We start from the raw sequence: 23,390 nt of genomic DNA, 5'->3' as shown, positions 1-23,390 counted from the left end.
GCCTCTAGGAAGTAGAGAACAGGGATGCTGCTAAGCACCCTAGGACTCATAAGACAGCGCCCCCCACCCACCCCCACAGACAACAGAGAATTGCCCAGCCCAAACTGTAAACAGCACTGAGATGGAGAAGCCCAGCTCTAGACAACTCCAGAGCTGAAAAAGTAAGGGAGAAAGTTGGTCATGTCTGTGTTGTCAGACTTTTTTAAAATGGCTATTTCATGATTAGAATTTTCCCAATGGGATGTAGAATAAAGATGAGAAATACAAACACCTCTCCTACTGGCTATAAAAACACTTGGAATGTACTACAGGCAGTGACTAACTGAGCTACATGTAACAATCACCATCCCGATAATACCAGTAGCTACAACTTCTATAGACATACTAGGTACCAACCCAAGTGCCTGCCCATGGACTGAGTCGGCGCTCAGCGACTGTACTGAGGACGTACCATGACCGTGCCCCTCAGCACTCAGACACTTCACTGCTCTCGTCTGTGTGAGGAAGGTGAGCTCCTGGCAGCCATTATGGAACAAAGCAATGACAATACATTTGGAAGGAGGAAGGCTTTATTTTTCTAAATGCCCCTGGTTGCTCACGCTTTTATTCTACGGTGCTATTATCGTGAAAGTGCTTCTCTGGGAAACCAGGATTGCTATCATAAAGCAGGTTTATATTTGCTTATAGCGGGAGAAACAGAAAAAGGTTTTATGACTCTCGGCTTGCCAGTTCGGTGCTTCGTCCAATGCCTATCTTTTCCTTTCCAGTAACCATTCTCACTGGACTGGTCTTCAGGTTGCATGTGAATGACAGAGAGTGAGTATCCACTGTCGCCCAGCCTTGTAAGAATGAAGTTGTGGCTCACGTGCATAGCCGTCACCTAGCTAGCTGTCCGCTGTCTCATCTCCAGCATTAACCGTGGGGATAGGAAGCTCCCCCTTTATAACGTCACCATCAGGGTGGGTTTGAACCACGAAAACCTCGTGTATGAAAAAGAATAGGTCAAATGTCTCCAGGCAAACCTCATGGGAGGTTCTTCAAGAACACATCTAACAATGGAATGTTCCCTGGAAATGCCACATCGAAAGCCGTACTCCCAGTGGGGATCTGGGTGGGAATGGGGGAGCTAGCTACACCGGTGGCTTTCACACCTGCTCAGGGTTTCAAGTCTTAGCTAGGCATCTTACCTTGGCTGAACTGGTCTATTGTATTACGCCTCGGGTGGCCATCAAAAACCAGAAAGGAAAACATCACAAATCACTAGAAATACATCAGCATTCTGAGCAGCGGAATTTATGGGGCACTAATGGATATCCTCGGCTATTTATCTTTCTAGGAGCTATAGGAACACCTCTGCCCTTCTTTTACTGTAAAAGGCCTTTCTGTCATGGGGCTACAGCATCCCCAGCAGAGTCTGGAGTGGGAGAAAAGTGGTCCTCATTGCCTTTAATTTGTTGCTCTCTTTGCTTCTTTTGCCTTTTTCCCTTTCTCATTGGAAACCCAAAATAGAATGCAGGAAGGATGCATTCAAGTTTGGGAAGTCTGTACAGAGACTGGTCTGACTGGGGTGGAGAGTGAGAGAGAAAGAAGCCTAGTTCACACAGTCTTTACCTCCTTCTGTTGGAAAGGACCGAGAGCATTTGCTTATTCGTAGCAGGCTTCCCTGTGTCCAAAGGCTGATCCCTCAGTGCAGTTCAGATGGGCTGTTTTTGTTCATCAGGTTCCAATGAAATCTATGCGAATGCTGATGCTTTGGAGGATGCCTAACATTTTGCTCATGTTGGCTTCAGCCTCCCTCACGCTTGTCTTCTGTGGAGCAAAGACCTGACGTGCAGGTAATCTCTTTTGTGCTTTGTGAATTTTGTATATCTTACATCTCAGAGATTAAATGTTCTAAAATACACAGAGCCCCAAAATGCATTACGCAAAGGGTTTGGTGTTTTCTGGGGTCAACTACTGTGCATGCTACCAGAGTCTTAGGAAGCTTGAATTAGAACTTTGTTAAAAAAAAAAAAAATGTCTGTACTCATGAAAATGCAGATTCCATGCCTCTAGCCCAGGGGTTTGAACAAGCATCTCTGGAGGTTGGGATCCAGTAGCTCATATTTTTAGAAACATCACATGTGGCTTTCATACACTGGACTTGGAGTTCGAAGAGTGCTGGGTCGGCCAATGTGTTTCTCTCTCTGTAACACACTCCTCCCCACGACTGCGCAACAACAGTGTAGTGAGATCCACAGACCTGTCACTCCTCCGGTAGAAGGTTCCTCTCACCCTGGAGTCTGTGAACTCACCCTCCCACTTTGCAAGCTGCCCACCCCACGTGGTTGGGTGACCTAAATGATGTGATAATGAGGATGGACCAAAGGTCATGAGATTGTTAACATGCGTGAGGAGATTGTAGGGCTTAGCCTATCAGGTGAGGGAAAGGTTAGCACACCAACTGTATCCACACTTCAAAGCATGCAGCTAGTTTGCTGCACTAACTTAATTATCGGTGCTATTGATATCTTGGACGGACATATCTATACCCCAGATACAGTTACTTCTCAGTGGGAGATAGCAGGAGGTGGCTTGTTCACTTGCCAACTTCCTAAAATGCTTTTTAGAGTCAGCTGGGCTGCTCAGTCCTCTCTTGCTCTTGGATTAAATATAAAAATAACTATGGAAAGCATATCAACCCTCTTTTCCCTGTCTGCTGAAACTGCAATCTCCTATGCTTTTTCTAGAACCCATTAAAGAGGGAGGATGTGAGAAGGGGTGACAATATGTAAAACCCCAAAGCCTCACATTAGATAATGCTCCCTGGGGGAGGAAAGAGCCAGGCACAGGGGCACATCCCAGTTCTTTCGGGCTGGGAAAGCCTTGGTTTAGTAGCATGAGTCTTATTTCTCCTTCTTCTTACTGTTCTTCTTTCTCTCTGTAACATATTAATGCTATTGACATCTTCACCAGAAGCCCGGAAGGGAAAGAAATACAACCCAAAGCAGGTGATGTTTTTATTGCCAAGCCATAAAAGGGTTGGATGTTAACAGACATTTGAAACTATAGACTGAAGGGAGGTACCTGTCTTTACCCGGTTTTGGCTGACCCAAACCAGCCTCGTCCCTGTCACCACGAAAACAGGAGCCGGTTTGCAAACACTGTTCGAAGGGAAGGACTTCAGCCTCTGCCCCTCCCTTTGATGGAGCGCTGGAGAACAGGTTTGCCCTACCAGGTGCTGCTTTAGATTTCTACCTTCTTGCACAGGGTGCTTTTGCATTCGTGTACCTGAGTGGTGGGCCTTATTTTTTGTTCTGTTTTAATTATTATTTTTAACAACTTCAATTATAGTTGACTTCCACTATTCTGTTGGTCTCAGGTATCCAGCACATTGTGTAGACGTTTATGTAACGGACGAAGTGGTCATCCCAAAGTCCAGTCCTCATCAGACACCGTAGCTTGCCACGACAGAATTACCGACTATCCTCCCTACACTGCACTTTACATTCCCGTGACTATTTTTATAACTGCCAGTCTGTACATCTTAATCCCTTCCCCTTGTTCACCTGTTCTCCTCCCAGCCCCCTCCCGTCTGCAAACCATCAAAACAGTCTCTGTATCTATGAGTCTGTTTCTGTTTTGTTTGTTTGCTTTTTAGCTTCCACATGTAAGTGAAGTAGTACGGCATTTGTCTTTCTCGGTCTGACTTATTTCACTTGGCATAACACCCTCAGTTGCATTCATGTTGTTGCAAATAGCAGGATTCGATTCTTTTTTTATGGTTCAATAATATCCCATCGTATAGATTTACATATTCTTTTTACTCTTTGGTCTATTGATGGATACCTAGATTGCTTCCGTATCTTGGCTATTGTAAATGATACTGCAATACACATAGGGGGGCAGATATTTTTTCAAATTTGTGTTTTGGATGTCTTTGGACAGATAGCCCAAACTGAAATTGCTGGATCATATGGTCATACTCTTTTTCATTTTTTGTGGCTCCTCTGTACTGTGTCCCATAGCTGCTGCACCAATTTGCCATCAGTGGGCATCATTTTGGAGTCCCTGATCTTTGGACTTTCTGCAGGTGCTGAGATATGAAAAGTAGAGAGACAGGATTACCCAGACCCCGTGGGGCACTGAAACAGAACCCAGTGCCCTGTTCTGTGCACCAAGACGCGGTCTGCTGTTGAAAAGCTCGATGTTTAATAGGCAGAGACCAGGGGGGAAATTTTCAGCTCTTCATTCTTTCCATTCTTGTCGAGTCTCTCACCCAGGATGCCACAGCTTTCAAAACATGGTCATTTTCAAGATAGAAACGTGGTGGAGAGTGCCGGAGCCTCATGCAAAACCAGCTGGGGCATCCTGGGTGACTGTCCAAATATTAATACAAATAGAATTAATTCACACGCCAGGGGTGTCTGAGGAATCCAGCCTAAGCTGCCACTTACCCGGGGTTTGCGATTTCCCCGTGCTTGCCCAGGTTGAAAAAATGTTTGCTAAACAGGGCAGTTCTGGGCCGCCCTTAATCTCTAAAGTCACTCGAACTAATTTATTAACTAACATTTGACTTTCACTAGAAGCAAACCGAGGTTCACAAGCAGAGGGCTGTTTCATGTCCCGAGCTCTCAGTGAGGTTGTTACAAAAGTTACACCTGGCCTATCACTCTCACTTTATTTTGGGGAAAGAGCAAAGATGGCGCATTTATCATTAGTGGATTATTTAATGACACCATTTCTTAGTTCATTAAGGACTTAGTGTAGGTTTTAAATTACATCTGGTTTGTACGCACAGTGCAGAGGATACTGATTCTGTGTATCTTGCATTAAATTTAGGTCGTGGCTGAAGGAAGACTTTGTCTCTCTATTTCTGCAGTGAATTTAATAAAGAAACTATCTTGGAGTAATAATTCCAACAAGGCCTGGACATTCCTTTGGGGGAAGAGGACTTACTTTTTCCCGTTTTTAATAAAACCTCGGTGAATTTGGGCTTGCCTCTCTCTGAAGTCCAGTGCTACTGTCTTTTTATTTCGTATTTATTTATTTCCTGTGAATTGGAACCCTGAATGTAGTTCTGGGAAGAAGATGGCTCTTGTGAGGTTTGTATTATTCATGCCTGTTACGTTTGGTACTTATTGACAAGCATTTAGCTGCTCGGATTTATGTGATCTCTTTTTTGTTGTTATTGTTGTTAGATTTCGTTATTTAGTTGTGACTTAATAGCCTGCCTGTCTCTAAGAGAACTGGGAGCAGTGTCTCTGTAAGGGGGTGAATTTTCTCCTGTGATTGGCAGGTCGCTTCCTCCTGCCTGTGACGCTGGCAATTTTAAAACCTTCATTTTCGTCTTTGTCTTGAACAAGGAGCATTTTACACATTATTAACTCCTGAAAATCCCACTGGATAGATAATTTGGAATGGAAGAACTTAAGACATTTGGAGGAAAAAGAACAAATCCACAAAATCTCTTATGGTTATTCTTTATGGTCATTAAAAATATTATATTTGGCATGCCAAATAAAATAGCCTATCCATGAAAGTGTGATATATTTTAAAATGGAATAATGGGTATAAAATAATCATTTCTAAGAGCTATCTTCTCCATAGTCTCAAGAACGTAAATTTGTATCAATTGTTCGGGTATACTCTGAGCCATGTATTCCCTTGTATCTCTGTCTTTTCTCCCGAGTCCTAGCATATTCCTGAGAAAAAGAGTAATCTAGATGCCTGAAAAGGCAAAAATCTGTGGATAAGATTAATTTAATATGCATAACACAGACAGCTGGTTTCTATTAGATCCCAATAAACAGGGGTAGCCCCTGGTCCATCCCCTCTTCACCCACAGAAGGCTGCAGTGTTGTGGCCAGGGTTCGCTTTGCTCCATCTTTCTTTAGCTCTCTCAGCCTATGATGCAAGCCTGAGAGTCGAGTCAGTGATGGAGACGTTCAGATGCTCAGAGGAAAGGGGAAGTAACTGGACTCACAAAACCTTTGAGTGGACCTGCATTCTCTTCAAATGAAATATGAGTCTGCAAAGACTTCTGTCGACCTTCACAATATGACCTTGGTCATCATTTCCCAGCATCCTTTTCCACAACCGTGTGCTTTGCATTGCCTTCTCAGCAGGAGATTGGATGACAGTGAGGAACTAGAGAAAACTCCTTAAATCAGATGCATGTCCTTATGTACTATATATGTATGTATTGCATATACATTGTATAAAATATGGGTACATATATATGCACATGTATATTGTCTGCTAGCCGGGAAAAGACATACAATTTTGCCATCCCATAAACCTCTCCATGTGCCTCACCCAATCACAGTCCTTTGTATTCCCCCAAAGTAACGACTATCCTATTCCAATAGTCACTTTGTTATATTTGTAGTACATTTATCACTCAGTGTGCATCCCTAAACACCATGTTCAGTGTTGCTCGTTTTAAAAATTCTAATACTTCTTAAGACTCTTTCCACCTGTAAGTTCCTGGGGAGTCCCTGTCATTTCCTTACACTTGATCTCTGGAGAAACATGGCTGTTTGACCCATAGTGTTTCCTCGAGTTTTCCCGACTGCACACTCACTGTGCAGTTCAATGCATCCTCTGCCCCCACGTGGCCACACGTTGGCATCTGGATTGAGAGACTGGATCGCGCTCAGGTTGGTCCTTTTGGCAGGTCTATAAGGGTCGGATGGCAAGGCTACAATCATTATTGATACTCAGGTTGTCTCATTTAGCCAGTGAAGACCTTTCCAAGTTGGGTTTTGAGTCCTTTCGCTGTCTCTCTAAAAGCCTTGGGCAACTTCCCTGCAATCTGGTAACACAAACTATTCCAGGTTTATCTAGTAAAGGTGAATCAGCTCTTTCTCCAAGAAACCTTAGTTTTTTTGGGTGAGAAGCGTTACGGTCTGGGTGCTGGGGATGCTCGTCGCTATTGGGTTGGTCATTGTTTCCTAACCATTTGTGGAGACAATTGGGGAATCTCTCTATCCATCAAATAAGCTGCTAAGAATATAGTACACATTTTATGAACTTATGAGTGCATATGGTTACTCCAATTCAAATTTGAGATTTCAGAGTTTTACTTAACCTCTTCTGCATTAGCTTTTCTATATCCTTCCAGCCCCAAGAGTCTTGATTCTGAAGAACACAGGGGGTAATAGAATATAGCATCCCATAATTACAAATCTGTTTTATTCCACATTATGCACACAGTAGTCTCAGGAGAATAATAATAATATTACCAATGGAGTGATTGAAAACAAAAAATTGTTTTTTACATACGGTCTCCCCCATCCTTTCCTCATTTTTGTTTTTTTAAGATTGTATTTATTCATTTTTAGAGAGAGAGGAAGGGAGGGAAACATCAATGTGAGAAAGAAACATTGATTGGTTGCTTCTCATATCTGCTCCAACTGGGAGTGACTGAACCCACAATCCAGGTGTGTCCCCTGACTGAGGATCGAACAGGCGACATTTTGCTTTGCGGGATGATGCTCAACCAACCAACTCCCACCTGCTTAGGCACTTTCCTCATTTTTAAATAGTTCTGCTGTATCTACATTGTTAGAACATTTAGCCATTGGATACTCGGCTCTCTAACTCTTAGCCTTTTTTAGTCTTAATTCCACAGAAAACTATATATTTTAATATTTACCACTAGTCCCTATGTTGGTGGTCTCTCTAAGGGTTTTGGTTGCTTGAAGCTCATTCTGCTGTATGTCCTTCAGAAAGGACTCATGGGAATAATATTCTTTCACTTCTTGATTATATCCATAACAATTTGAATCCTTTATACTTGCAAGTTAGTTTTGCTGGATATAAAATTATTTTCTTTCTTCTAGTATATCAAATAGCTAACTATTTTTTTCTGACCTAAACCACTGTTTTAGAAAAAAAATTGATGATAATTTTTCTTTACCTTATGAATCATCATGCATTCTTTTTGCTTAGACACTCAAAGCATTTTATTAGACTATGTCTTGGTATTGTTTTAGGGAGATAAATATTGTTAAGTCCATGGTTTTCAATGTCAAGTTTATTTTTAACATTGCAGGAATTTTTTTTTTGATTCATAGTTATTAGTACCCTATTCGTTATATACCCTTGTATTCATATGTCCAATTTTTTCACAACTTTTATTATTTGTCTCTTCATCTTTAAACCTTTTTATCTATTTCATTTATTTTTCATTTTTAGTTTTTATTCTTTTTTCCTTTCACATTTGTTAAGGGATTATCTGTTGTGTTTACTTGTATCTAATCTAGGTGGCATTGATGAAGTGAATTTTCCTTTTACTTCTGATTCTTTCCTAGTCCTGTCACCCAGTTTATGAGTTCTTCGTGACTGAATGGGGTGCTCTTTCATCCTGAGCTGATACAGCTTTGATCTGTTCTGTGAGAATGGCTTTGCAGTATGCTTTTGTTGTCTCTAGGGATGTTTGCTGCCGCTCATTCTTTTTCATAATTATCCTAATGTTGTATGGAATTCGACCTTGGTACTTTTCCATTCATTTTTATGTGAAATTAATTTCCCTGGCCCTTTAGAATGAGGTAAGTTTTGGGAAACCTCACTAACTTCACAGAGCTTTCTCGTGTGTGCATGTGTGTGCATGTGTGCGTGGTGTAATATTAAAATATGCAGTAGATCCTTTCTGGGATTCCCTCCCACACTTTGACTTAGACCTTGTCCTTCTTTCAGATCTCATGTTCCAGCTGCTCAAATTCGGGGCTCCCCCTGCAAGGAGCCCTGGTGGTTTGATGGACTCCATGACTCCATCCCTTTCAGTCCCCTACTTACCAACAGCCCTTGACTCCAAGGTCTCTGAAAGGACAAAATCCCTCCAGCTGTAGCTCCCATTCCACACTGGCCCCCAGAACTTTCCAGTGAGTTCAGTTGGCTATTGGGAATTCTCCTGTGCTCAGGTTTATCACCTGCCCCTCCCATTATCCCCTTTTTCTTTCTCCCGTCTGGAGGCTGATTTCCTGTGGGGTTTGTGGCCATGGCTGGTTTGTCTCCTAGTTTTAAGTGTTGTCCATGAGTTTCAGGTTTTGTCATCTACTTGTTCTATTTTTATAGTATTCAAAGGATTGAAAAACGATGCTGCCTACATGTATCTGGAATTCATTCCCCCCATAGTCTTTTAAGCAGTGCCTTATATGATTTTTGGCATGCTTCTGAGAAGCTGTAGCCCAGGGAAAGGGGGGCAGCTGGTGGCTGGCGGCTGCAGAAGGGCTTTCTTCTGCACTGGCTCACGGGCTCCAATAGGGTGGGGCCATGAACGCAGCTTCGGGGCACCATGTTCTATCAGCCAGTCAGCCCGGGAATGGAAAAAAGTCTTGCACGGTTGTGTTTTGGTTTTGGTATACACTCAGCTTTTCTTCCCTTCAATAAACATGCGTTTCTATTTATACCCAGACTTCTTCCAAAAATAAACATATGGCTCCTTATAAAAATAAACACATAACAAAAGACAAAATACAATGAATATCTGGCTGAGTGCATTCATCAGAGGAGGCTAGCTACTGTAACTAACACCCTAAACATCAAAGCATTTCTCACTGATGCCACAGACTCCCTCGGATTAGAGGCTGGGGAAGGAAGTGGAGCTGTGTACCAGGAAGAAAAGAAATGGAGTCGATGAATCCAGGATCTGCCATGGTGTGGAAATGCAGAAAGGAAAGAATAAGGAATAAGCTGCCAGGGTAGGGAGGGCATGGCACCCAGAAAAGAATTGTTTGAAGACCTGCAGGTAGGGAAGCATATGCTGGTTTCAGAAAACTGAAAGAATTTTGATGGGCTGGAGCAGTAGGTGAAGACAGAAAAGGAGGTGGCGGTGGCCTGGGGTGACAGGGCTTACATATTACCCAAGGTTTTGAAACGTACCCCCCATGAGAAAGAAGGCTACCTTGTCGGTGGCTTGGAAGCAAGAAGGTGCTGTAATCCAGTTTCTGTTTTCGGGACATGATTCTGGCTCCCAGCTGTTATGGCACAGTCTCTGAAATTGGAGAAGGAACCTTTTCCATGCCTTTTGTGATCACACACCTGGTCACATGAATCCAGAAACCACGGAACTCACCTCTACCTGTGCCCATCTAAATCACGCGTTTCTGGGTGGCTCCCGTTAATGGGCCACAGTGATGACCGGAGTGCGTGCTGCGTTCTATAAATTCAGACTGGAAATGTAATTCCAGACCTCACGGGGCCTCTGTTGTTTCAGTGATATTATAATCAATGACTGTAGCTCCTGCTGAGGCTCACAGAGTGACCTCTTTTGACATTGATTGGTCATCTGTTTGTTTTTTTTTTTTTTTTTTTGCTGACCTTTCTTCACCTCCTATGTCTCTTCATTTGCTAAGGCATAGTTTGCCATTGCTGGACACCCCTCTAATAACCACAGCAGCCATACATTTAGCTTTGTTCAGGCCGTTACTACCTACGTAGATGCCGCGGTGGCGAGATCTAGTCCCAGAAACTGGTGCCGTGACCCTCGCAGAAGGAGACAGTTCTTCTTCCATTAGAAGACACCCACGTATGCTGTCCTATCGACTTCCCTGCTTAGGCTGGATCCAGGAGCCTTGCCCCACCTGTGTTCTCCTTTCGAGGAGAGCCCCAGGTTGAGAAAACCACAGAAAATGATCACAGGTATGGTACCAAACCTCACATGGGCCTTTCTAAGACATAGCCATGTCTTGCTAAAAGCCCGTGGAAGGTTAAATAGGAAGTAAATGAAACGTGCATCTTCCTCCGAGAAGTGTGTGGTTTTCCTCGCCCTCCTGCCTTACCCAGGGTGACCTCTGGAGGAGGAGGATCGATAGCCCGTTGGATCACCTCTGGTCTGGCTGTCAAGGTTCAGGAAGGGAAACTTGAGGGAGCTCAATAAAAGCACCTGAGATGGCTATGTGCAAAGTTAGAAGAATACTCCTGTTTTTTTTTTTTTTCCAGTACTTTCCAGAAGGTTCCTAAGCAGCTGATGTATGATGGGCATCTGCTATCTTTGCCTAGCTCAACATTCCAGTGATTTCATCTTTTTCTGAAGAGCTCAAAACTGAACATGTCAGCATTGAGCAGCCACCCAGCGTTGCAAAGAATGCCACGGCTGACAACTTCGCAGCTGCTGAGGGCTCGGCTGGGCCTTCCTTGTCAAGCAGCCCCCCCCACACAAGCCTTTGTGGCCTTGGGACACCATGGCATTCCCAAATGTCTTCCCTTCTGGAAAAGTGTGCCAACCCCGCCCCACTGTGTGGCCCCAAGGTCCAGTGATAATAATCATGATGCCACCCAGCCCTTTGGTGGCTCTTGAAAGAACACCGAAGACTTTTCTTTTGTGCCATTGGAGTAAAACTCCAAACAACAACAGCAAAAAGACATCCTATTTTAGGAACAAGACCATTGCTGTATTTGTCATGGTGCTCAAATGGTTTGGGGGGGGGAGAAATAAGTTGGAGAACACATAAAATTTTTGTTTTACTATTTTTGAATAACTCAGCATCTGTCTAGTGACTAGAAGAAGAATCACACCAGTTTCCACGCCCTTTGAGGTATCCTTTTAGCAACCACTTTAACACGTATAATGTTGGGGTGATTCAGGAAGCATGAATGAGGGAAGAGGAAGGAAAAGCCCCTCCTGATCTCCATGTTCATATCCAGGTGGCCGGTTCATCTTCCTTAGACTCCTGTAATATGCAAGAGCCTCTTGTGCGTTGGTTTAGGGGGTTTGTCCATGGACTCTGGCTGGGAGACACAAGATTCTGTAACTGACCACTCCAGACTGCCTCCGAGAAACATTTCAGGAATGTGCTACTGTCCTTAACTATCACGTCAGGAAGATTCCAGTCTCCCTTACCCCCACCCCACCCCACCCAACTGGTGGGAGCGGCCCTCTTCTAAGAGGCCTTCTATGGTTGTTGACTAGCAGTTGCCCTGTCTCCTGAGTCTAGAAACATTCAAGCCAAGCCAAGGGGCGATATTTTGTCAGTGATGTTTAATATTAAACACCTGCCTCTGAAACACATGGATCTGTCCTAGATCATTTTAGAAAGATGGGGAGTGAGACAGAGTAACATTGTAATATGAACGTAGTACATGCTTCTTACTCAGGCTCTAACAGGAATTCATTTGGAATAACTTACAGAGATGGCTTTGATGTTGATGTGCTCAGTCACTAAGAAACTTGCCCCAGCGTCTGCTTCAGGGTTACCCAACATGCCTTTGGATATGTGCAGATTATCTCCTGAACCCAATCTTAAAGTTGATTTGTTTTTAATCACCCCGCTTCATTCTGCGGCATTTCTTCCCAAGTTGCGTAACCACTCTCGTCCTAGTTTTAAAATTCCGTCTCAGGTCTATTTCCATTTTCCGTTCTTAGTGTGTCTTCTGGTACATCTTGAAATGATTCTAATGGGGTCCTCTCTTCAAAACACTTTCCCTGCTCTTGTCAGTGTTATTTTCATGGAACTTTCGAGTATTTTATAAACAGGAAATAGGACTCCTCGTGGGTTAAGGTGCTTTTGCATAATGCCCCTCAGTTCTTTCCAGGCATGGCCAGTACATAATCCAGGTCCTATTCCATAGAACTGTTTTCTGTATTACCTCTGAATTCAGAAAATGGCACAGCGACTTTCCAGAAACATCAGCAAAGACTACACCAGCGGCCTCGTGCCGACTCACAATCATCGGCCTTTTAATTTGAGACAGATGGAAAATTATTTGGAGGTTGCAGTAACAGCAAAAATAATGTTGGCTTCTTCTCAGCTTTTGCCTGGAGAAACCCAAGAAGCCCATGTCTTATAATTAGAAGGTGCGTGTGCACTTGAACAGTAGCACCGAGTCAGCCATTGTAAGCGTGAACTGATTCACCTTTTAGAAGTGACAAGTGAAGAATCAGCTGAAGGTTGCCTGGAGCTTTCTTTAGGATAATACCCGAAGGGAAACCCTTGTAGATTCAAGCCAAGAATTATCAAATGACCCAGCCTTTCCCTCCTCCCTGCCCCACTTTATCTGTTCCTTTCTCTTTCGTCTCATACCCACCTGAGGACACGGCAGCTGCTGATCTCAGCTTCTTGGCTGGTGGAGAGGTCTTAGATCCTGGATGTGAAACAGGAGGGAAAAACGTCTCTCAGAAAACCCTTCCTCCATGATTTCATTTTCCCCTTTGTCAGCCTCTCTGCACACCTTAAAAAAAATTCTCTTTCTACTCTGGAGTCTGTTCTGTTCACTGACTCCATCCCAAACCCGGCTATTTCTAGCCTGATGGCCCGAGCAATGTTCCCTGACCAGAGCAGTCTTTTTAAATGGCACTATTTTTATCGTTTGCAGCCTCAGAAGGGTCTTCTTGTAGCCGAACCAGCCGCTCTGGTCTCTGTGACACATGCATTAGGCCAGAACTATCCTCAGATTTCCTAATTATTAGTTTAGTGACCGCTTTACTCTGGCGGGGTCCCATCTGCTATGACCACCTGTAAACAAGCAAGTGGCGGAGAAGGCAGCCAGTGAGAGAACAGAGGAAGCAGGGCGGGACTAATCAGTGCGCATCTAGGTTCGTGCAATGTTGCACCGGAACCTCCTTTTTCTGCCCCAAAGATCCTGCTGTTCCAGCTGCAGGGTCATCTGCAGAGTATTGGTTATTAGAGGCTGGCATTTTCTCCATTGATCCAGTCACCCGCCTCTCTGTGGGGTCTCTGTAGATCAGAGCGATGCTTGGTTTTCCTGCCAGCAGCTTTCATAGGAGGACTCATTCACACGCAGACTGTCTGGCCCCTTTGTTATTCAGTCTTAAGTTGTCCCCATGTGACCTATGACCTTCTGATAAAGTTGCACAGCTTTTGTGGTCGGTCCCATCTGAAAAATAATGTAGTTTTTCTGGGCAAGATCTTTCTCATGTGTAACCTAATTTTTGTTGGACTGCATTGAGTTTTACTACTTCAGCAACTTCCCTGGGCCAAAGGGTCCATTTATTAAGCTGGGCTGCCAGAAGTTCTTTTTCACCCCCCTGGCTCAGACGTCCTGGCACGTCACCGTAGCCAGTCCTCGGGGTCTGGGTCAGAGGATCACATAGGTATGATTGCCTTCTAATAAGGTTCTTTGACGTCTCAGTTATTAAGTTCTCTTGAATGGGGTTCAAGCACATCCGACTTCTAGTGGTTGCTCTAGGTAGAGAATGCCATAAATCATCACAGGGATTTTCTCACACTTTTGCTCTTCTTCATAGATTTCAGTACTTATCCAAAAGAATGCCACCTCATCTCCAGAGCATAGAATCTTCCCAAACAGGAGCAGAGGAGACCTGCTTCCTCCTTCCTTTCCTCCCCATCCTGTCTCACCCCTTTCCTTTGTCTTGACGACTCTTTCTTGGCTGCCAGAATAGCCAAGTGGCACTGGCTGGTCCCCCTGGATTGGAACCAACTCCGATGAAGGCTGTGGCCTGAGAAGAAGGTGCTTCAAGCCCAGGCTGTGGCAATGGGCCTAAGACTGGAGTGGAGGGGAACCGGAAGCAGGGAGGTCAGGAGAGCCCAACATGGGGCAAACTCCTTAAGGTGCCTCCAGACCTCCTGGGTAACACCAGTCACTTTCCTTTTCCCTCCTCGGCTGTGTCACCGCCTTCTCACCTCCTCAAAAGAAGCTCAACATGGGGATTTTTCCCACCAACAGAAAAGGAGGTCTTCTCTTGTTCAAGAAGCCTTACTAACTATAGTGATTCCTTGGTCTTCGAAAAGACATGATTCTTGGTTTTGTGAATCTAACGGGCCTCCATTTCCCACATGCTGTCTTGCAGGTGCTAATTCTGAGACACAGAGGGAAGCATCCCAGGTGGGCAAGTTTAGGAACCTGGGTCTACTCCAATTCGCTTCTCAGAGATGAACGATACAGTTAGATAGCTCTGAGAATCCTGCAGCCAGGGAATTAGTTCTGTGGGTAATCTGTAAGTTCTCATGAATTAAAATTCTAGTCAGAGGGAGCTTGTCTGAGGATGAAGTAGTTAGGCTCTGACTCACGTGATGAATAGAATTTAAAAGGAGAAAGGAGCTTTGAAGGTAATATTCTGGGTGCCGAAGAAACTCTGAGGACCGCTATGACTAGTGTCCTGAAGTGAGGTGGGTGGTGGGGAGCCCAGGAAGACTTTATTAGGGTTTATTCACCACATCAATGATTTGGGTCACTATCCAATGGGCAGAGAAAAACCTTGGGAGGGTTTCATTATCAGCACGGTTAGATATGCATCGTAAAGCCACCACTCCGGCCAAGCTGAGAGTGGATGGGAGGGCCAAAGTATGTAGCAGGGCTGAAAATGTTTCATACTCTAACTAGTTAGTGGGGAGCAAGGAAATACCTTCTATCCTACTCTCTTCCCATTTGAAATCATTTTCCTTTATTTGAAACGGTCCCTTTCAGGTATCTGCTCAGTCAGGGTTGTCCACCCCTCTCCTCCTTAGGATGGCACTTTGTGGAATAGGAGACCTCACCGTGCTGGAGACTTTGGTGGGTGAGGGGCCTGGTCTCTGCGTCTGAGTCTTTGGTTGGCTTTTTGGGCTCACTGCTGCCCTCTGCAGGAATGCCACCTCATTGTAGCCTGGGCACTGCTGCCCTGCCTCCATTTGCTACTGACCAGTGAACCAACCCACTATCTGTTCTCCTGTGGCTTGGGTAGGGCCTGGAGACCCTCTTTGCTGCCTCCTTCGCACCTGAGCTGTCTCTGAAATTGTTGCATCACGACTGTCTGAAGTCCAGCTCTGCATCCCACCTCCTGGCAGCCCTGGCCTCTGGTCGGTGCCCCAGGCAGCATCATCAGTGACTGGCCCTGTCCCTCCTCAGAGCACAAGCACCTTTTGCATCCTTCTGCACTGCACGAAAGCCGAGGGAGCGACTAGGGAGCAAGTCTCAGACCTCCTCTCTGCCCTCCCTGTTTCCTCACCGTTATGCTGCTGAGTTACTTCTGCCTGGGAGTTGGGGCTCCAGGTATTGAGGTTGTGGAGAGAACTTTTTACATGCCTACCTGCTCCATCACTTCAACCCAGAGATATGAGTCAAGACACGTCTGTCATGGTCTACTACTGCTGTCTCTTCCTATCATCTTTCTCCCCTAACAGCCTGGGCTGGAAAGGTAGGCAGGCTAGTTCTTACCTCTAGTCCCATTTCTATTCTTACTCTTGACCTACAGTCAAACACTACAATCTAGCATAAAAGCCAAGAAAAAAAAATCTCACTATGGAGTTGACCATGCCCCTTCTTACTCTCTGCAAGGCTCTGCTTAGAGGCTTCTGCCCAGCTACAGAGGTCAAGCAAGTCAGCTTTGAAACTCACATCTGAGCAATGTGTTCTCCTTGGTTATTCCCATATACTCTCTCTAATTGGGACAGTAATCCTCATGGCTCAGCTATGGAAATGGATATGGGCAAAGGATTATGATTTAATATATTCTCCCAGTTGAAAGTAGGAACAAGGCTTGCTAAGAGGGATATTTGTGACTGGGGCTTGGGTGATGATAATGAGGTTGGAGAGACATTAATAGATGAGAACAATATCTAGGTGGTAGGACTGGCAGTACTTGGTGCTCGATTAAGTGAGGTGATTTGGTCGAATGTGAGGATCTCACGTTTCTGGTTTGCACAGATGGATGGTGATGCTGTTTGTGAAGACACAGGACACTAGAAAAAGAATTGTTTTGGGGGGACTAGCCCACTTTTGCATGTGCTGAATTTAAAGTTCTTATGAGACATCTAAGTAGAGATATCTCATAAACCAGTGGGATGTAGAGATTTATAGCTCAAAATCTGATATTTCTATGGGAAAAGATATCATAATTATGAGATTGGTTGGTATGACGTTAGAAGGGTGATAACTAGAATAATCAAATGATTAAGAGTTTGATGGGACCGTCTCTCTATAGGCAGAGGCTATGCAATGAGACCAGATAATGAGTGCATCTGTTGGCTTCTCTCCCATGGCCCAGCCCCTGGTCCCTCACTCCGCCTCCTCTCTGAAGGACACGGCTTTCATTTAACTAAATTAATACATTCAATCAGTTTACAGGAAGTCTTACTAACTAGGGAATAAGTTTGTCTCTTTCCAATGGTGTTGCATACCTCTGATCCTATTCTGCATTGCTCTTAAGGTTTAACTCTCAACAGTCAACTTTATTTTATTATCACTGTATTCCCCAAATGTTGGCAAAAAAAAAGGCTGATGAGCAGTGGAGCTGGAAATGTAGGTAGGAGCTAGTGACTAGACAAACGGCTAGAAGACATTTGGACTTTGATGACCTGAGGGAGGCACTGGATAGCCAGTGAAGGGTTGTCAGCCCAGGAGTGTAACATAATTTGCGAGGGCTCGGCTACAATGACTTCCCGAATGAGATGCCTGCAAGTTGGCTCAGTCTGTCAGTTCAACACCTATTTATTGACCATGTCTTTTGCATATGATACTGTACTAGATGCTATATGGATAAAGAATTTAATCTTTACCAGAGGCCAGTTTTTTCATTGCTTTTAGAGAGAGAAGAGGAGGAGAGGGAGAGAAGAGAAGGGGAGGGGAGGGGAGGGGAGGGAAGAGTAAAACATCAATTGTTTACCTCCCTTACGGACCCCAACCAGGGATAGAACTTGCAACCTGGGGATGCGCCCTGACCAGCCATCAAAGCCACGACCTTTCTGTCTACAGCTCAGTGTCTAACCGACTGAGCCACACCAGCCAGGGCTAAAATTAAAAGTTAAAAAAAAAAAGTTATTATGCTAGAATCCATTTGGGATTTAAGTAGAAAAATTAGCACTATTTTTGGCTTTGATTTGTAAAGGAATGCTCAGCAGAGAACGCCAATGGTTGCTGGCACAGTGCTTTTGTTGAAGATGTGACTTAACTTTCTCAGGTCAGGACAAGCCCCATAGACATTGTCCGTTTCAGCTCTGGAAAATCCAGCCTACTTGTTCTTGTTCCTGTTGTCGTTTAGAAGAGTCGTATTATTTTCTTCAGATGCCTCATGGAAAGTCATCTCCATATACTCTAACTTCTATGTTTTGATTTTATTTTTAAACACACAAAAAATTTAAAAAGCAAACAGCCCATGGACTCCTGTGTGAAAACCACATATTTCCAAAGAAACATAGCATCATGGGAGAGCGTACTTCTGAGGGAAAGTGGCAAAGAGATCCATTCAGGCTTGGGTTTTAACATCTCTGACCAGTGGGGTGAAAATTGTTTTGAAGATGTATTACATTTCCTGATCAAATGGAAAAAAAAGTGACACCTGCCGTCGTATCTAGGAAACGCCCGCTAACATGGCCAGGAGCCACACACACCCTCCCATGTGGCTGTGCTGGGAAAGCCTTCCAACATCCCAGTTTGGCTACAGGGGCAACCTTGTGCCTCCTCGTGGAGAGTGGCCATCTCAAAAAAATTAGATAAAGCTCCCAACTTGTCATCGTTTTCCCTTGGACGTTCCCAAGTGTGGTTAATGGGTGATCTTTTTGTTCTAATGTTTAACCCAGTTCCTGTTTTTGCCATTTTTAATACCTGAGTCAACTTTATAGACCCTTGCACTTTAAATATATGAGTCAGGGGGTTTTGCTGAAACAGTGTTATGTTAAACATTTCTGTTGAATGCACTCCAGGGATGTGAATAGTCTCCTGGGTTTGGAACTTCTATAACCTGGTATTATGGGTTTTTTTGTTTGTTTGTTTTTACAGCCCTGCAAGGGTTAATTTTCTTTGTTGCTCTTGAGTGTTTGATGTGAATCCTCCTATATTAATGTTGGTTTTGAAATGAAAAATCCCTACGTGCTCAAAGAGTGCCTTGGATAGTTTTGCATTGGCAAATAAAACCCTAACAAATGCTCATTTAAAAAATATATTTTCCCAGCTGAGCACATTAAGGCCCCGTGCAACATCTTTGTATTCACTTCAATAAACCAGGTGTGCTTCTGGAGATTAGCTATTTTTTTTATAAAGAATGATTTTGAAATAAATGACAATGGGCTCATTTCTCTTTATGCCGAGGATAACGGTAACAGCGAAACGGCTGTGATTCGTTTTAATATCTCAGATAGCTTAATGAGTACTTAGTAAAAATGTGAGTGTGCCTGTGTGAGAGCGCACAGCACAGAAGGTGGATGTATGTGGACACATGGGCCTGAATAATTTTCTAACGTCTTAAGTAATACCTGTCAAGGATTTAAATAACGCAGTGCCAGTGAATTATTCTGGTGGCTGTTTCTTCCTGAGGCTTTCGGTAGGAAGTCCATTTTCCTGTGGAGCTGGGGTTTTATTTTACTTTTTAAGCACCAGTCAGAAAATATGAAAGTGGACAGGGATTTTATCTGTCGATTGTAGTCTGTGACTGTGCCTCTTCATAAGTTCCTTGGAGCTCTCTTCCGCCTTCTGTCTCTTCTGCCACGTGAGGTCAGCATAGGGGTGTGAGGCGTCCTATGGTTAAGAAAGGGCAGCGAGAGGGTGAGGCTGTGGGGCTCATGTTCAAGTGGCTGATCGCAGAGGCCAGTCTGGGCAGGGATTCCCACGTAGCCAAAGGGACGGTGGCCAGTGGACGGAATGATCACACAGGGAGCTACTGGACATCCTGGGGAGGGGGAAGAGCCGCCTTGAACTTCTGCATTTCAGGGTCTGCCACCTAGCTTGGTAAACTGCCAAGGTGATTATTGCTTTCTTAGAGAATTGACTGAGTCTGGACTATTTAAGGCACAATTGAAAGACAGATGACCCAGGGCGCAGTAGTCAAAGCATCTCTCGTTGTGTCGGTTTGGTTTGGTTTTGCCTTTGACTTAATGCTATTGATATCTTTTCTAGGAATCGGAGAGAGAGAAGTAAAAGTAAAATCTGGCATTTTTTCCTTTCATTCAGAACTCTGGGGTGGGGGCTAGCATGAGCAGAGGGATGAGACTGGAGCTGTAGCTCAGGGGCGCAGGGTGAATAGCCAGGGGAGACACTTCTCGCTGTTCTCTGTAACCTCCAGCTCTCCATTTCCAGCTCTTAGTTTTCGTTTTGCTCCTGTACAGGCGCAAGCTATATAAAGAACATTAGCACTTTGTCTTTAGAATTATGACTTAAATTGCTGTCTATATGTGTTTTTCAGAGCCAGGATGTGGGTGCACATAAACATTATTCTTTTGCCTCTTCGCCTGAGAAGCTGGCTCAATGCAAGTGTAATGAAAATAAGAACAAAAATAGCTAAATTTAAAACTCTGGGTTAAGATAATGGCTCTTTAACAAAAGTGTTGAGTAACCCTCTTGTCACCAGATTCGTTTTTGGCTGCCGTAAGACTGCGAAGGGTCGACAGTGATGGGCTTTATTTCAGGAAGCGTGACCGAGAATTTTGGTTAACTAGAGCTAAGTTGTGCGCTATTCATTTATTATTGATAGGTTTTGAAAATGACACACACTTTTCAGGGTGGATCTAGTGGTTTTATATTGTTTGTGTGACTGAACCCAGCTTCCTTCTTTCCGTTTATGGAAAGCATCTTTGAGGCCTAATTTAGCTGCAGTCGGTGAGGGCTGCTCGCTTAGCTGTGTCTTGCACTGGAATGTGGTATGACTTCCCCGTAGATGGAGAAAGTTTGTCTTCTTTGATGAATTTCTTAATGGATGTTGGGGCTTGCGCATCTACCTATACATAGGGCATTATGGAGTAGTGTTTTTTTGTTTTGTTTTTACTTTTGTTTTGTTGAATGCTAAGGAATGCTTCATGTTTGGCGTTACGTTTGAACGGGAGCTGGGATCAAAAGGAGAAAGAGGAGTTTGTGAGGGTTGTTTTTGAGGAGAGCAGGCAGCTCCCAGGCCCCTGAGTGGTGGGACGGCTGCTATCCTGTTCCCAAGAAGGCGGTGTCGTGCGGTAAACAGGGGTGGAAACCCTGGCTCCCCTTGCGGGGACCTGCCAGGCAGACCTCACAGCGTGGTGTGGAGGAAAAGCTGACCATCAGCCGCTCCCTGACTCCATCACGGCCATCGGTCCCTGCGAAATCGAAGCCTTCGGGCTGCTCTCATTTAAACCAACCCCTCTGGACAGCTTTTTTTTTTTTTTTTTTTTTTTAAATAAAAAAATGAACATATCGGGTTTCTAATTTTAGCTATAACAGCTTATAATTAGAAACATCCCTAAACTTACTTGTTTGCCGACACTTGCACCAGTACTACGTGTGTGCCTTCTAGAACGGGCCTGTGGGGTTGTGGGAACACGGGCCTGGGGGTGGCTGGGTCCTCCTTTCTGTGTATGTTCTCACTGCTGCCGGAGGTTATCAATGGGCCTGTGTGTGTGCCTGTGTCTGTTCGCTCTTGTGTGTGCAAGAGTGTGCATTCACTTATATGTGTGCATGTGCATGAATGCATGTGTTCCCTTGTGTATATTTAGATGTGTGTGTGTTCACTCATATGTGTATGTGCGTTCACTTGTGTTAGTGCATTTGTGTGCATGCATGTGCTCACCTGAATGTCTCTATGCACATGTGTGTGCATGGACTGCTCCCTCCGTGCGCCCCACCCCAGGGTGAACACCTCCAGCCTGGCTAGCGAATGCTCTGGCCTGCACCGCATGGCAGAGCTCCCCTTGCTCGGGAATCAAAGAAATGGGTGGTCACTGGTTATTTGGGACAAGGTTAGGTTTTAAGTGACACTCTAGAGAGAAATTTCAGCCACTCATTTTAGCAACTCCGGATCTGCACTGCATAAAATGCTTTCTCTATTTCCATAATTTCTATATTTGTGTGTCATTCAGCATACTGTATAGCTGAGTGATTCACGAAAAACAAATAGAGAGAGCCATCCATAATATAAGTAATTCTACACTTTATCAAAGCAGAAATCCACGTCTGGGCTTAGAAGGAGCCCACCTAGTTAGTGAAGAGATGACTTCTTCCCAATGATGTCAGGGAGCATGGGGTGGTGACAGCAGCGTGGTCACGGGACAGGGCTCCACGGGGCACTCACCGCCTCCACACCCTGAAGTGTCCGTTAACAGCCCACTGGGTGCATTGCTTCGACTGTCACCTCAATGCTTTCTTAGGACAAGCAACATTCTTCCTTTCAAAGAATGTAGAAAGGATATTGCATGCCAAAGCAAGATTTAAAATAAAAGGTAAAATTAGAACACATACTCCCAGACCAATAATTGAATTATAATGAAAGTGGAGGTTCTGTGGGAAACTAAGGAGGTGTGGGCTTTAGCTGTGACACTTGAGTCTGTCAGCTGGCTGGGGACAGTCAGGTGCCTGTTGACCACTTGATGTTCCAGGGAGGAAACACAGTAGAAACAATAAACAAAAACCACACACACACACACACACACACACACACACACACACACACACAGGGCTTGTTGTGCAAACTGATTCTTCCAGAGAAGCCACCGATGGAAAATTTGTTTCTCGAATTTCATCGGGACTCAGCTAGATCCTTGACTGTCAAACGAAATCGATGAGACGAAATGACTACTGTAAGTCTCTACTGAGCCTATTCCTTTAAAAACCAGGTACTGTGTTTATATGGACGGATGTGAGCTTATGTGTGTGAGTGTGCATAGAGACATTCTTTCAACCTTTAAAACGCCCTACCTTTAGCCCAACTGGCAATGCATGTTTAAAGGATCTAATGCATTTGCTGCCTTATGTCAGCAGAGTGGTGGAGGCGTCAGATGAGGGAAGGGGCTTTGGCACAGCTTGTAGGCTGCTACTCTCCTGCACTGTGGTGGCTGGGATCTTTTTTCGGTGTTTCTGACGATGGCGCCTCTTAGCTAGAGATCCCTGGGTCTTTGTGATTTCAGTTTTTTAATAAGAAAGATGAGAATATTTTTAATGCTTTTACTAAGCACCCACTCAGCACAGAGCGTTAGGCCAACACAGAGGGGGAGGCATGGCTAACACAGGAGACTGCTGTAGCTGTTGGGGGTGCCCAGTGTGGAGCGAGCGACTGAAAACACTGTAGGGCCATGAGATGTATTGCCGGAAGCCACAGATAAAACTCAGCATGCTCTGTGTTGAAGTAATTGATCTGCTATTGTCTTTCCTTCAGGCTTAGCAAATTTCTGAGCCTCCCTTTGGGTTGAGTGGAGTGGGGCCAACAGCAACTATTGAGTACCACTGTGTACATAGCACAGGTAGAGGGAGTAGGGTTTGGAGTCAAATTAGCTTGGCTTGAATCTCAACCCAAAGGCCTGCTGATAATGTGTTATCTTGGACACATTCCCTAACCTTCCTAATTCACATGTTTTGCATAATCAAATCATATGGTCTCAGGATTTTTTTGAATGTTAAAGATATACTGGAATTGTGAGGATATTTCACAGGACAGGGAAAGTTTAAGTGTTCATAGAAAAACCCTGAAATATTCCCAAACTAAAAACTTATCAGTTAATTTTTTTATTTCTAATTTATTGTCATAAAAGTTTAATAAGGCAATAACATTACAATAATAT

At 44.3% G+C, this 23,390-nt stretch overlaps 1 protein-coding gene across 20 annotated transcripts in view; it reads left to right on the top strand.

Moving 5' to 3' along the window:
• The window catches only part of ESRRG (estrogen related receptor gamma), a 506,557-nt gene that overhangs the window by 56,650 nt on the left and 426,517 nt on the right, over window positions 1-23,390 (top strand). For 4 of the 20 annotated variants that reach the window (XM_053912609.2, XM_053912601.2, XM_053912592.2 and 1 more), the window contains 2 exons: window positions 768-816; window positions 1,721-1,835. The exons of 14 other annotated variants lie outside the window; for them this stretch is intronic. The gene's annotated coding sequence lies outside the window, so the exon portion shown is untranslated. The remainder of the gene's footprint in view (window positions 1-767; window positions 817-1,720; window positions 1,836-23,390) is intronic. 2 more of the 20 variants (XM_053912597.2, XM_053912598.2) reach the window with 1 other exon arrangement.

This window comes from Desmodus rotundus, chromosome 10 (genome assembly GCF_022682495.2).
Source record: "Desmodus rotundus isolate HL8 chromosome 10, HLdesRot8A.1, whole genome shotgun sequence".
Classification (NCBI taxonomy): domain Eukaryota; kingdom Metazoa; phylum Chordata; class Mammalia; order Chiroptera; family Phyllostomidae; genus Desmodus; species Desmodus rotundus.
The sequence above is the reverse complement of the archived record's forward strand: the minus strand, read 5'-3'. Positions and strand labels throughout refer to the sequence as shown.